Here is a 14,723-nt window from a genome sequence, read left to right as displayed (position 1 = left end):
CCAAGGTAGTGTGGGTAGATCGTAGTGTCGTAGTACTCCAGACTGGTCTTGGTCTCATCTCGGACTCGACCGCATTTAGTCTCGGTCTTGAAGGTGCTTGGACTCTGCCTTGTCTTGGACTTGAGTTCTGACACTTGACGACTGTGTTCATATTTCATTACGGTTGCTGCTGTCGGCAATAAACTTGTACCAGTGTGTGGGAGTGTGCGGGCGTCTCTCTGCTGCCTGCAGACACTGTGCAGCACGTCACCACACGCCCCCCAGCACGTGCAGCTTGTCCACAACAGCGTGTGCCCTCGTGTACCAGCGTGTGTCACAGCGCAGGTTAAACTTTGTAAAACATCCTTCACATCAGCGCACCACTCCTCATCTTTTTCCGCTCCTGCGTATAGTGCACATTGGCTCAGTCCTCAATGTGCTCTGATCAGAAGGCTAAGACCAAATGCAAAGCAAAACCTAATCTAAATTTATGTGACAGTGTTGGAACACAGCAGGACCACAGCACAGAGCAGGTCTACTGCGACATGTGGCTGAAGTTTGCCTTATAAAAATGCACAAATGGTAAATATCACTGCAAAATCAGTAAGAGAATGTAACTCCAGTTAGGAACTTGAAAAAACAGGTTGAAAAGTCCTTCCCACTTTTTCACTTTCTTTACAGTTTTGTGTAAAGTGCCAGTGGAAGTTCTTTTAAAGAAGGGGTTCTCAAAATGTGGGTAAGGGTCCAAAAAAGGGGCACAACCGCACAACAGAGTCTTTAAATGCAGCACAGTTTGCTTGGATTATTTTAAGCGTAAATTAACATTTATCAGATCAACTGGAGATAGATTTATAAAAACTTATGCGAATCAGCTTTTTCCCACATGAAGATCATTCAGTCGGTAGTAGTTAGATCATTTTGACTTGGTCATTTTATAAATAGCTCATATGCTGAAAAAGTGTGAGCCCCCTGTTCAAGGAAATGTAATAACTCATCCATGGAAACAAACAGGACCCTGCACCTGAAGTGCCCCTTTAAATGAATGGGCAGTGGGGCCTGGGGTGTTTGCTGAAACCTCCAAGAAATCCAGTTTTATCAAAAAGTTACTTAAAGGTGCACTGTGAAACTTTTGGGTTGGGGGTCCATCACCTGCTTGTTTCTGTGGAGATGTCATTGCTCTGCCTGGAATGTTCCACGGTACGACATTAAACAGCTCAACCCTACAGTTACTCAATAATTTTTTTTTTTTTTTTAGCTCAAAAATACCTAATTGTGGCTATACCGGCTTGTCAAAACCTGATCCCGTCAGAAGCTCAGCAGGGCTGGGCCTGGTCAGTCCTTGGATGGAGACACTGGGAAAATCAGGTGCCATAGGGGGCACCAGTCATAAAAACTGTTGTTGTGTCCTTAGGCAAGACACTTCACCCACATTGCCTAATATGAAAGTGGGATATGTGTGTGAGTGTTGGTGTTAGTCAGAGGGGCCGATGGCACAGATTGGCAGCCTCGCTTCCATCAGTCTGTCCCAGGGCAGCTGTGGCTACAGTAGTAGTTTACCACCACTGGGTAGGGAGTGAATGAATAATGCTCTGTAAAGTGTCTTTGAGTGTCCAAAAAAGCGCTATATAAAACTGATGCATCATTATTATTATTATTATTAAAAAACTAAACTAAACTAAATCAAAACTGGCATTCTGACAGTGAGCAGGGTTGCCTCTCCACAGATCTGACCTGTAACTTGGTCTGTTTTGGTCTCCATGAAGACAGAAAGGTTTAATGCAGGGGTGTCCAACCTGTAGCTCAGGAGCTCCACCTCCTTCCAAGTAGCTTGCAAAGGGATTTCTGCATAAAACATATTAGGCTGAATAACTCAAATTTGATCCATTAAATTCTTATTTCCTTGGTAAATGTATAATTTTTATGTCTAAATTTGTGCACTGATAACTGGATAATGGGTTATGTTTTATAGGCATCTAACTCTACCTCATCTTTGGCTTGCCTTGGCTCATATGTTTACAAAATTTCTTTCGAAATTAGTAGCTCTTTGGCATTTTCTTTTTACAAAAAGTAGCTCACAGAAGGAAAAAGATTGGAGACCCCTGGTTTAATGCCACACTGTGAAACATTCCAGACAAAGCAATCACATCTCAGTGGGGAAAAGCATTGACGGACCCTCCACTGAAAAAGTTCCACAAATCACCTTTAAGTAAGTGTAACTGGGCACTATGATGAAAACTGCTCGTATCATTTTGCACATTGAGTTTAAGTGCGCTCTGATTCTGCCAGTACATGTTGCCATTTACTCGTTCGATCCTTGAATTCCTTCTGGGGCCAATCAGCGGAAAAAAGGGGAACGCGCCAATTAAATAAGTCATATCCCTTCGTTCTGAAAATCTCATTTGGTCTTCATAGGCAGAGCTGGCCCGAGGCTTAGGCAAATAAGCAGCTACTTCAGTCCACAAGGGGGACCTTTAAAATGCACATGCTTGTAATCCTTACGGGTTATCCCCCAATTTAAGCCGGTGCTTCAGCGAGAGAGAGAAGAGTGAAGACACACGAGAATTACCCCCTAATTATAGCTCAGCGGTAAATTTGTAATATTATTTTAAATTGGAGCACAGGTGAATGAGTTAGTTTTTAACCAATACGCAGTAAAGCAGAAATATTACGATATCATTAAATTCAATCACATGTATGATTTATTTAATGGACTGCCGTGGCTCTCGGTGTGATTTTAATACTAATCATGCCTTGAACTTGTAATGTGGTTCACAGGCCCATCAAAACCTCTCCGAGCGCTACACTGCAGTCATTATTCATTTCTAACTCGGAGGTGGTAATCTAACTCTGTAGCCACAGCTGCCCTGGGGAAGTGAGGCTGCCAATTTGTGTTATCAGCCCCTCCGACTCGCTCCTGTCACTCACTCAGCACATTCATACAAGGAGAGGTGTTTTATTTTTTTTTAATTTTGTATTTTAGAATACCAAAATGTGTGCAGATCTACTGGCGTGGGGAGTTGTAGGGAATATTTTCAGCGTCTGTCAAAACAACTCTGGAAAAAATATTGAAGATATGTATTGCTGTATTTCAAAATGAGTTTAAAAAAAGGTGAAGTCAGTGTCTGTAAAAGTGCAATTCATGATGAAATACTGCACTATAACCTCCTAGATAGGGCTGAACGATTTTAAGACAAAATTGAGCTGCGATTTTTCTGGCAGATATTGCGATTTTGATTTCATCCAGGATTTTTTTTTCAAGTCAAGTTTCAGTGCACATGAACATTCGCAAACATCACAGAAACTTACGTCATACCAGGAATTTGACGCTGGACTGTAAAGCCCAATTTATGTACAATACCGGCTCTCTATCACTCTACACACATTTCCTATATTCGACTTCCTTTTTTCTTTCTCTTTTTTTCTTTATACATTGAGTAATAATGTGTTTAATGCAGCTTTGCGCACATTTATTTAGGTTTTACAGAAATGAAACTTAAAATCACATGGCTCATTTGCATAAACTATGAGAAAAAACAGCTCACTCCTTGTGCTGTTGATGCGGTTCATCTTCTGTCGGACAAAGGCCCTGTCCACACTCGTATGTATTTGAGTTGTTTTCGTTGTGGATGCAGTGTTCGTCCACACTAATCCGATTGAAAACGGCTCCAGAGACGGAACGATCTGGTGCCTCCAGCTCCCACGAATTCATCTGATCTGGCACTGTGTGGACACCTGAAAACGTTTATACACTGATGTAGGTCTATGCGCCGCAAAGTAATTCATCGCTTAATAGGCTAGAATATATGTCCATTCATATATACGGTCTGTGCGTACGACCTGCAGACGGATAATCTCTGAAAAGTTTAACATGAACCATCTCCAACGTGACAGAAACACAGAACAGACTCACCATCAGCAGAACACCCCTCTGTCACAGAAAGAACACTCATATTCCACTGAGTCGTGTCCTTTAGTCCGACAGAAGCTGAACCACATCAGCGCACAATAACGAGCTGGTTTTTGAGCATTTAGTTTTTGCAAATGAGCCATGCGGTTTTAAGTTTTGCTTCTGTAAAACGTAAACAAATGTGCTCAAAGCTGTGTGGATAGAGAAGGATTGTGGACACATAAAGGACGTGTCTGGATGCAGATCGTTTCCGATACTGTGATACGGTGATTTGTTTCAGTGTAAACATTGCCTAAAGACACGACTCAGTGGAATATGGAATACGACAGAGGATGTGCTGATGATGGTGAGTCTGTTCTGTGTTTCTATCACTTTGGAGATGGTTCATGTTAAACTTTAGCACGAACGCCAGGTTTAAATCCTCGCCTTCTAGTGTTATGACGGTGAATTACTTTGCGGCACATAGACCCTGATGTACATTCATAAATCAAACACGACAGTGACAGTAGTTTTTTTATACTGCAGTGCATTTATTGTCGTCTCTTTTAAACAAAAGGTGCAAACGTTCAGAAATAATCATAATAGTCTAATGAGAACTTACCAGAACGCTCTAGTTGTCTGAAAGAGATACTAAAATTCCATGATTTTTCCAAAACTCTCTTTGAATTTACAAAATTCCATGAGTTTTCCAGCATTTCAATGACCGTGGGAACCCTGATGGTTACAGGTGCAGTCCCCGAAGGGTTGACCAGGTTTTGTATTCACCCTTTGTGTCTGTGTCTGTGTCTGTCCACCCACGATAATTCTGCCATTTATGGACCGATTGTCACCAAATTTGGCACTTGGGTCAAGCCCTCATGCCCAATGCCGCAAAAAAAAAAGAAAGTTTTGTGAGCATCCGAGGTCATTTGAGGTTACATGGGTCAATTGAAAGGTCATGCCATTATAAAGGATAGACAATTTTGGCAGTTTCTGAAACATCTGCGGACAAAAATATTCAGCCAATCATCACACAAGTTGGCACACACATAACCGGGGTACACTAGATGTTACAGGTTGAAACCGGTCAAGGTCACTTGAAGGTCAAGGTAACCAAGGTCAAATATTCCTTTACTGTCATTGTCATTTAAAATAACAACAAAATTACAGCATCACACAAACTGCATAGTATTTTAAAAGTGTATCATAGTTTAGATGACATGACACCCACTATGTAAACATGACACCCACTACGTAAACATTAGCATACAGTACTAGTAATAATATCAGTGCAGAAGCAAAGGGGGTTCTAAGTTATTGCTCGCTCCCCTGTGCATTCCAAACATCGTAAAAGTTTATTAAAGCTTTTCAAAGCTCTCAGAGATCAGTGAGGAGTTTTGCCGTGACCGTAAAGCTAACAACAACTAGAATACTAATGCACACTTCTTGATTATTGGACAATAAAACGCTTTAGAATTCGATGCAGCAGACATATTTTTAAATCAAGAGCTGCTTATACAACATCTGTACTGGGATGAGACAAATTTTGCTCAAAAGTAGATTAGTAAATAAACTCAATTTAAGTTTTGAAAATGTTAAATAAAGCTAAACTGAATAACTAAATCATCTGATAATTGGCATTTGATTATTTAAATATAGAAGTAAAAATTTGAATTTTGAATCTGATTTAAGATAAATGGTGTAAAATCTACCAAGTTAAAGTAGCAATAATTTGGAAAATATATATTTAGCAATTAAAAAACAGTTGATTAATTTATAAATTTTTTTCTTTATATGAAATAAATGTAATATTTTATTATTAGTCATTTAAAATTGTATAAAAAATAAATTATATTTAAGATTAAAAATTAATTGGTAAAATGATACATTGGTTAAAATTGTAGCTATTTAAATTAATGTGTAAAATGTAAATTAATAAATATCATAATTGAAGTATATTAATTAAAATTCTAATAGATTATATTACTAATGAAATTGTAAAATGTAAATTTAATTTAATTATTATTAAATTTGTTTACTTTAAAGGTTTTCGACCTGCTACTGCTACTAACTACTACTACTACTACTTACTACTACTACTAACTACTTCTTACTACTAACTACTAACTACTTACTACTACTACTACTACTAATAACTACTACTAACTACTTGCTACTACTAACTACTACTACTACTACTGCTAACTACTACTATTACTACTACTACTAACTACTACTCCTACTAACTACTACTACTACTACTACTACTGAACAATTTCAATAAAAAATCTTCAAGCTGAGTTGAGCCTTGTGTCTGTTTTCCTGTTTTTTCAAGTTGGACCTGCATTCCTGAATTAAAAACTTGACACATATATACGACCTTTAAAGTCAGACTTTTTTTTATACTGACTACTAATAGCAAAATATGACAACAATTATGTTTAATAGTCGACTAGTCACGGTTATTCGATTAATCATTGCAGCCCTAAATAAAATGTACGGCCAACTTACCCCATGATCCAATTGGCTTTGATATTTCTAGCCCATTCTCCCCCCCGCGTAACCTCCTCCTGTCACGGTGCACCTAAATCATCCATAGGGGAACTGACACATAACTCTTCCTCCTTATCTCTGTGGACGTGGCGAGATACTGCCTCCTCCGTAACACCTTTCCACTTGTCATCCCTCCCTAAGACTTCAAGAAGCACGCGTCCTACTGGCATTCCCCGATGTGCCGAGTCCTCCACCGCCCCTTCAGTGCAGGAGCAAACATCCAACCTTCACGAGAGAGCGCCGCTGACAGCCCGGTGTCCTTTTCCACGGCTAACCACTTACCTGCGCGACGCGAGAATGAAGAAATGTAAGAATCTGTGAGTAAAGGAAGTACAGAAGGTCATACGATGTACTTGCAAGAAAAATGGCAAATGATGTAAAAAAACATAAATGTCAAAATCATCAAATCAGATGCTAAAATCAAGACTAAAACTTATATCTAAAGTAGATACTTGTCACATTCACAACAAAATTTGAGCTTTTCTGAAGAAGTGTGTTGAAAATTACATTCTAGTCATAATAAAGTAAAATTTTTTATCATTGTTGATGTATCAGAATCTGTATCAAGTATTGAAATCGAGTATAAATAAATTTTAGTATTGTGACCAGAGTTGAGGACTTGGACTCGAGTCACCACATGAGTCACTATTTTTAGGACTTCAATCAATCAAACTTTATTTATAGAGCGCTTTAATAATAATTTTAAAAAAAAAACGTAACACTTTATAATAACTACACCTTACTTAGCCTTAATAAAGCATGAACAAAGACTTAATTAATAATGAACAAAGATTTAATTGATAATGATTCACATTTAGTAAATGCTTAATAAAGCATAATTAATTTTCACTTTAGAAAAGCTTTTAAAAAAGACTTAACACAGATAACAGCTGCCTGAATGATCATTGCATTACATTATTAGTAAATCAGTCTCTCATAGTTTACTAATGATTAATAAATGCTCAAATGGTTAGTTCATGAGTAATTAAGTATGAAATAATTATGAGTAACTATTTACAGCACAGGCAAATTAAGTGCAAGTGCTAATTAAGGTAGTAATTAAGTAGTTACAAAGCGTGAATCATTATTAATTAAGTCTTTGTTCATTATTAATTAAGCCTTTGTTCATGCTTTATTAAGGCTAAATAAGGTGTAGTTATTATAAAGTGTTACCAAAAAATGCAACACAAAGCACTTTGAGACTTGACTTTATATAATAGACAAAGACTTGGGACTCAACTTGGACTTGAAGGTCAGTGACTTGGGACTTGACTAAGACTTGAGGCCTGTGACTTGAGAAAACTTGATGCTTAGACTAGTTGACAAATTAACTGTTATTAAACATTATTTTATTTTATTTTTTATTTACCTATTTTACTTTATTTTATTTTTTAATTAATTAATTTATGTTTTATTTTATTTATCTATTTATTTTTCTCTACCCATTTTTCCTTTTTAAAATTCATATGATCACTGAATATGAATATTTGACTTACCTGTGACTGATACATTGTATTGTGCAAGTATTGTCTAGTGAATATGTGTATGTGTGTGAGTGTGTGTGAGTGTGTGTGTGTGTGTGTGTGTGTGTGTGTGTGTGTGTGTGTGTGTGAGTGTGTGTGTGTGTGAATTGGCCTGTTATTCTTTTTCGGTTATTTGTTGACCTATGTAAACGTGGTCAATTGTTCGTGTGAACATTTTTTGACTGAAAATTAATAAAATATTGGAGAAAAAAAACAACTGTTATTAAACATTCTTAAATCTTAATTCTTTCTGTTCTGACCGTAATAACTTGCACTTAATAATGTGTCAAGACATTTAAAAGGGAAAAATTTGCATTTCTACAACTCTTAGATAAATACTTATGTATAAATATACCATGACTTTTTAAATACAAATTAGTTTAAAAAGTATATAAATTGCAAAAACTCTAAGCTATATTTGGTGCTTTGGTTTAAAAACTTGGAATGACTTGAAGCTCAGCGCAAACGACTTGGACTTGACGTCTGGGCCAGTGACTTGAGACTCGACTTAGACTTGACTGTCTTTAACTTGGGACTTGACTCGGACTTGAGGTTAAAGACTTGAAACTTATTTGAGACTTGCAAAACAATGACTTGGTCCCACCTCTGATTGTGACAACTCTAGTTTTAAGACATTTTAAGCACATAAAAGTGAAACTAACAATTACACATAAAGGGTCACGTTCATCGAGCTTTTATTCACTTGGAAAATGTTGAGTGGATTAAGAACCTGACACATTTCACTCAAACTGACGCTAAATAGATGTAGTTTTGCTCCAGTGATTGAATGAATATGTAAAATTACCCATTTTTGACAACAGTCTGTGCACCAATAGGGATTTTTAATGCTTTAAAATGACCAGCAAGGACACAATAATAATGTCATTTGGTGGTAATGAAGGACACTCGTGGTTCATCCGTATCAAAACAAATATGTCCGCTTACAAGAGGGAAACAGAATTGAGTGAATGAATCAATGAGCAAAGCACTAAACTCTTAGGTTACATTTATACGATGATGGTCTGAACAGAAGTCACAAAAGTGGTGTCGCGTCTTCACTTTTTATTCCACGTTTAGACGAGTGTTTTTCGGGAGGAAATCTGTGTGCATACGGTGAAGAAACACAAAAGTGTGTGGAATTCGACTGGGTATGCATGACATGCGGGTTGGTGGTGATGTATGTGACGTAAATGTGTACGTGATGTGAGCAGATCTGACCAGAGTGTTGCGTCTTGGGCAGTGTAGATGGAGGAGCATATTCAACTTTTCCACTCTGGAGGGTGGTTTCAGATTTTTGCGTTTTTAAGCCCCAAAAAAGGCCGTCACTGTCTAAACGAAAGGCACTTCTGATAAAATATTTTGTCATTTTACCCACAAGTGTTCTCGCCCTTAATCTGAGGTGAGGTAAATGTGATTTTGTTGTAAATAATTGGTGACCAATGAGCTCCTTTGTTTCACATGCATCACTGAAATAAACAAATCTGATTGGACGGTGCTGTGTCTGAATTTGGCTTGAGGCATGAGACTTGTCAGGGTCTGTATATGGATGTGGTTTGGAACATCCAGGAAGCTCTGTGTTAAATGTTATGTTCATGAAAATCAACATTCAACTTGTACTTGAAAATAAAACTGAGATCGATCAATAAGGGCTTTCCTTTATTTCTTTTTGCCATATCATAAACCGAGGTACATTTTTGTGGAGCCAACTGGGGCTATAGGCCTTTAGTTGTTTAGACAGTCGATGCTGTCTTGGTCAATCAAGATTTTTATTAGTCAACTAATTATTTTATTGGTATTATAAAGATTTATATGGACCTGAGCAGAGAGGAGAAGACATCAAGTGAGTTAGCTGGAGATTTAAAAGCAAAGCATGAGTTTATTCTTCTTCTTTCTTTACAATTAAATCATCTATTTAGTAGAACATTTCTCTTTTTCTAGTAATTCCTTTGAGCTTGTGGATAGTTTTGAAAGCTTTTTCTAGCACACAGTTCACCTCAGTTCACTTAGTCAACTGATTGATGCACAGAGCGTGTCTTTATTCGACCAAGAATGTCTTGAGCCGACTACACTCCTCGAGGCAACGGCAATGTACACACAGGTGCTCTGTCAGTTTAGAACAGTTTTTCCCAGAGACTGGGTCACGACCCTCAGGTGGGTCACAAGAGGGTTTTTTTGTTGGGTCGCCTTGTCACAATCTGCATGTCGGTCTGTAATATACAGGGCTACATTTAATGTCCAACTAGACGACTTATGGATCCTTTAATTGCTGCATCAATGACTGTTTTTCATATAAAGAAGCAAAAAACCCAAGGCACTCACTGGTTAAAATAAAATGCCTTTATTAATTTGCAGCATGTCTTAATGGACAACTTACAAAGTCCTGACGCATTTCAGCCTATGGCTTTCCTCAGGGGACAAACAGAATTATTACTATTAGTTTTTTGTTTGTTTGTTTTTTTAATACCGTTTTTCATAGTTTAAAACTTGAGTAATACTAATTGTTCAGAGACACGATCTCTCACTCAACAATAAAATTTCCTCATTAATGTTCAATAATGCTCAATCCACCTTTATTTTGTGATTTACGAATAATGTCTATTGACTTGGGTGGCAAAGGTTTATGACTTTTAAAATATGAGCCCCCAGAAAAAAGTTTGGGAAACACTGATTTAGAATACTGGGGATGGTTCTTGTTTCAGTATCGACCAGTATCAATACAGATTCTTCTATATCGGCACAGCCCCATTCTCTGTGTGCCCTTTTTAAACACAGTTATTTGTTATCTGGCCGCATGTTACACAACCACGTAGCTAATAATTGTATACACCAGTAGGGGTGTGCAAAAATGTTGAAATATTGATATATCATTGTTTAATGTAATGATATTGTATCGCTCTCGAGGGGTGCTGTACTGATATATCGCCAAGAATATTTTTTGGTATATTTTACTAAATTATTTTATAATTTTGTTTGACATTTTCACTGTTTTGATGATTAAAATGTTGTGTGTTTCATATGAACTTTACACAAGAAGTGATTTAACAAAGACTTTTAGTATCACAGCAATGAATTAGCCTTTATTTTTTAGCGAACTCTGTTGAATTGATTTGAAATATATCGAATCGAATCAAAAGCTCACTGTACGAGATATGTATTGTATCGTGGCCTATGTATTGAGGTATGTATCGTATCGGCAACTTTTTAACGATACCCAACCCTATACACCAGATACATTTTGCAATTATTTTTTACAAAAACTAAAAGTTAATTTGTGATTTGCGATGGCCTCGCTAAGAATGTTAAAGGCTACGTATTTGCATCGATATATCGTATCGCTTAATGTAATGATACAGTGTTGATATCGTGAGCTGCTGTATCGATATATCGAGTATTTTTTGGTATATTTTATTACATTATTTTGTACAATGCTACTGTTTTGTTGCTTAGTGGAAACTCGTTTATGCAACATATTTGACATTTTTACTGTTTTGATGATTAAAATGTTTGTGTTTCATATGAACTTTACACAAGAAGTGGTTTAACAAAGACTTTTAATATCACAGCCATGATTACGCTATAATTTTTTTTAGCAAACTGTATTGAATCGATTGGAAATATATCGTATCAAATTGAAAGTGCACTGTATCGAGGTATGTATCGTATTGTGGCCTATGTATCGAGATATGTATTGTATTGGCAACTTTTTAACAATCCCCAGCCCTATACACCAGATACATTTTGCGATATTTTTTTTCAAAATTAAACTTTTTTTTTTTGTGACTTTTATTATCACAGACACAATTTAGCCATTACTTTTAAAATTGATTTCATATATCATATCAAATCGAAAGCTCACTGTACGAGATATGTATCGTATCGTGACTTATGTATCGAGGTTTGTATCGTATCGGCAACTTCTTAATACCCAGCCCTAGACAGCTACAGGCCAAATATCGGATATTGGTATCGGCTCAAAGAAATCCATATCCGCCGAACCCTACAGAACACTTTGGTCTTGTAAATGAAACTAAATTTTAAAAAACACATTTTTACTTTCCTTTTTTTCCACCACTAATCTTGACTCTTGACACATGTAACCTTTTCAGGAGTGGACAACTGACAGCCTTGCATTTTTTTTTTTTTCCCCCACAGATTTTTTCTCCTAACCACTTGCCCCGGCAACGCACGGCTGTCAGAAGAGTGGACCGCATCGCTGTAGCGAGCAAAGATGCGTCCAAGGTCAGCTTTCATGTACCTCTCACTCCGCGGTAATAGAAGACCAGCTTTTTATGTCACGGCCTCAGTCTGGGCAGCTTCCTTGATGAGTTGGATTCCATTGTTTTGTCTGTGAAGTTTGCTTAGTCCGGAGATCTGGAAAGACAGGTCGGAAGCGCGCGGAAACCCAAGCCTTCCATCTTCTCTCCGGTCTCTAGAGGAAAGGACAGGGAGAAAAAATAGTTTCAGATAAAGGTAATCTGAAGTGAGTGAGTGCAACGGCAATCAGGCAGAAATTATGTGCCCAAATTAGGAAACCAAATGACTAAATTATCTCCTCAGGACAGGAAGCTATAAAAGGGCAGCCTATCTAAATTTAGGGCTAATTCTCATTACCAAGTGGTGGAAATTTAGCAGCCAAAATTGCAGATGTCCCAGCCAGTCCCCTTTGCCAGAATTATCTTTTGATAGGCAAAGAAAATGGATTTTAATGGAAGCTAAGTATTGACTTTGTAATCGTTTTATATTTTGCTCTTTAATATTGCTGGTCATAAAAATGTGATTCATTACTAAACGGCGATAAATACATAAACGGTCATCAAACAAAATTGCTCAGGGACATTGCGACATTGTGCTTTGCTACAGGGATCTTACTGATAACCTTTGATTTCGTGTGCAAACGTTTTTACCAAGTTACAAGTTACAAACAGGGTTCCCACTCTTTTTTACTGATGAAATTTTAAAACTTTTCCATGACATTTTCATGACCTAAAGTGAATTTTCCATGACTTTACAAGTGTAGAATTGATCAGACTTTTAGCACTAAATATAAAATGTTAACTCTTTCCACTCACCTTATGGTTTGGGATTATAATTTTTTAACATTCAAAAACCAATCAGTGCATTTATTGTCATCTTTTTTAAACAAAAGGCGCAGACGTTCAGAAATAATCATACCGTATTTTCTATTTGCTATTAGACGCACTCTTAAGCCTCTAACCTCATCAAAAAACGACTGCGCGCCACAATCCAGAGCGCCCCATACACGAATCCACTCGGGTGTCCCAGCACGACTTCAGTAAACTACAAAGCCGCACCACCCGCAGAACACACAAACACACACGGAGCAGACAGCGACCGCACAGCGACAAACACCCACAGACACACTCATCACTCCACACCGCCAACGAGGAACGGAACGGAGGAACGAACTGAAAAAAGCGAGTGCAATGTGCCGCTTCTAGACACAACTGAACAACTGAGTCACTGCGAACACGCCGACAATCCGTTGGTCCCAGACACACCCTCCCTACACGCCACAACTGAACAAAGGCCAGAGTCGCCGTGAACGCCACAAACAAACCAAACCACTCACCCATCCAACTGTTTATTTCTGAAAAAAGACCATTTAATGACAGTGAGCATTATAATCCAGAGCGCCTAATAGCCCGAAAAATACGGTAATAGTCTAATGAGAACGTAACAGAACGCTGTAGTGGCGCGAAAGAGATACTAAAATTCCATGACTTTTCCAAAAGTTTCATTGAATTTACAATTTTTTTCTAGGATTTCCATGACTGTGGGGAAAGTTGAATAAATAAACTTCTATGACCCATTACAGCCACAAACTAACTACGAACATGTTTCATTCTGCTATTTATTTCTAGCAGCTTATGTTCTTTAGTGGTATTTTACATTTAGAATATTTTTTTTAAAACGTCATATCCACTTTTTTCCCATGCACTTTTTTCTAGCATTCAGAATACTCTCAGTGCATTTATTGTCGTCTCTTTTAAACAAAAGGCACAGACGTTCAGAAATAATCATAATAGGCTCATGAGAACTTAACAGAACGCTGTAGTTGCGTGAAAGAGATACTAAAAGTCCATGACTTTTCCAAAACTTTCATTGGATTTACAAAATTCCATGACTTTTGGTGACATTTTCACTTCCCATGATTTTTCCGGGATTTCCATGACCGTTCGAACCCAGTATAAATGAATTTGACACTAAATAACTTAACTAATTTCAACCATTTTAAAGAGGACATATTACGGTATTTTCTGATCTACGTTATAATTTCGTTTCCTCATCGTAAACAGACCTGGAGTTGTGTTTTTTACTTCACACGCATACACCCTGCATAATTACGCTGAGCCACCTTGTGATGTCACGTGGTAATACCAGAAGTTCTCCTGACATCACAAGGTGGAATAGAGTGTTTTGAGCTTGTTGACAGACATCGACCTACACAAAGACTTAATACACAGTTAGATGTCCTCCCCCATTTCAGTCGCTGATGCCACTTTCATGTCATTTATTTGATTTTATTTACATTTTATTTTGTTTTATTTATAAGGGAAGCCCCTCGAGATGTAGCATCTCATTTGCGTGGGGGTCCTAATACATTAACAAAAGTAGCATTTACAGAAAAGAAAGAAAAAACTAATCAAAACAGAACAAAAGACAAACAAACAAAGACAACATTCACACAACACACAGACAGCATTCATACTCTACAATCCAGAATCCTAAAATATACATCTCTCTGATTTTATCATCACAAC

The sequence above is a fragment of the Boleophthalmus pectinirostris genome, unplaced genomic scaffold (assembly GCF_026225935.1).
Source record: "Boleophthalmus pectinirostris isolate CB_2022bp ecotype Guang Dong unplaced genomic scaffold, ASM2622593v1 HiC_scaffold_12, whole genome shotgun sequence".
NCBI classification, from domain to species: Eukaryota; Metazoa; Chordata; class Actinopteri; order Gobiiformes; family Gobiidae; genus Boleophthalmus; species Boleophthalmus pectinirostris.
Note: the sequence above shows the minus strand (reverse complement) of the source record.